Raw genomic sequence first — 1021 nt, 5'->3', positions numbered from 1 at the left:
TTAGGATTCCCAGCACCATGTTGAATTAAATTCATATAAAGGGACATATTTGTGTTGTTCCATATCAATCTTCCCTTTTTTTTCCATTCTAGATGATGTTAGCTGTTGTCTTGCTGCATAATACTTTTGCCAGGTTTTTTTTTTTATTTTTTATTTATTTGAAAGAGGGAGAGAAAGACAAGAGAGAGAGAGAGAGAGAGAGAGAGAGAGAGAGAGAGAGAGAGAAAGAGAGATTGATTTTCCATTCAATGATTGATTCATCAAAAGGCCCCAATAGTCAAGACTTGGCCATGACAAACCAGGAACCTGGAAATAAGTCTGTGCCATATGTGGTGGAATAAGGAACAAGGCAATGTGCACCTCATAGCATGGGTGAATGAGAAGCCAGTAGTCCAGTCCTAAAGCGCAAACATGATGCTCTGTGTGAGTTGTCTGCACAACATTACATAGTTGTTGTGATGGCCAAATGGGGTTCAATCACTTGCAGGATGCAGGTGGTAGTATTTCTCCTAAAAAGAATGCTTAAAGACCATACTGGCCAAAATAGTGTTGTTATCTCTTGGAGAAGCAAAGGATCACATGAAGTGAGTGATTAGAATATTTCCTTCAAGCTGTAACACTTCCTCAATTCAGTTAGTTATACTAAGGGAGGTTGGCTCAGAGACTGGAGAAAGATGGCATCCAGCATCCATTCACTATGGGGACTCAGTTTCAATGGTAATATGTCTGAGGATACACTTGGTGGATCTGAATTTCTCTGGTGATCTTTGTTATTCCTGATAATAGATTTATCTTTCTTTGGATTTTGGAAATTTTCTGTTTTTATCTCACTGAATATACTTTCTATCCCTTTGACATCCTCAGGTTCCTCTTGAATGCCAAAGACTCAGGTGTTTCTTATTTTCATGCTGTCTAAAGTCCCTGTCCAAAGTTTTTCTTCATCTTTTTTTCTCCTCAAACTTGTATTTTCAAATGGCATGTCTTCAAGTTCACTGATTGCTTCTCCTGCTTGATCTACAGT

The sequence above is a fragment of the Lepus europaeus genome, chromosome 8 (genome assembly GCF_033115175.1).
Source record: "Lepus europaeus isolate LE1 chromosome 8, mLepTim1.pri, whole genome shotgun sequence".
NCBI classification, from domain to species: Eukaryota; Metazoa; Chordata; class Mammalia; order Lagomorpha; family Leporidae; genus Lepus; species Lepus europaeus.
Note: the sequence above shows the minus strand (reverse complement) of the source record.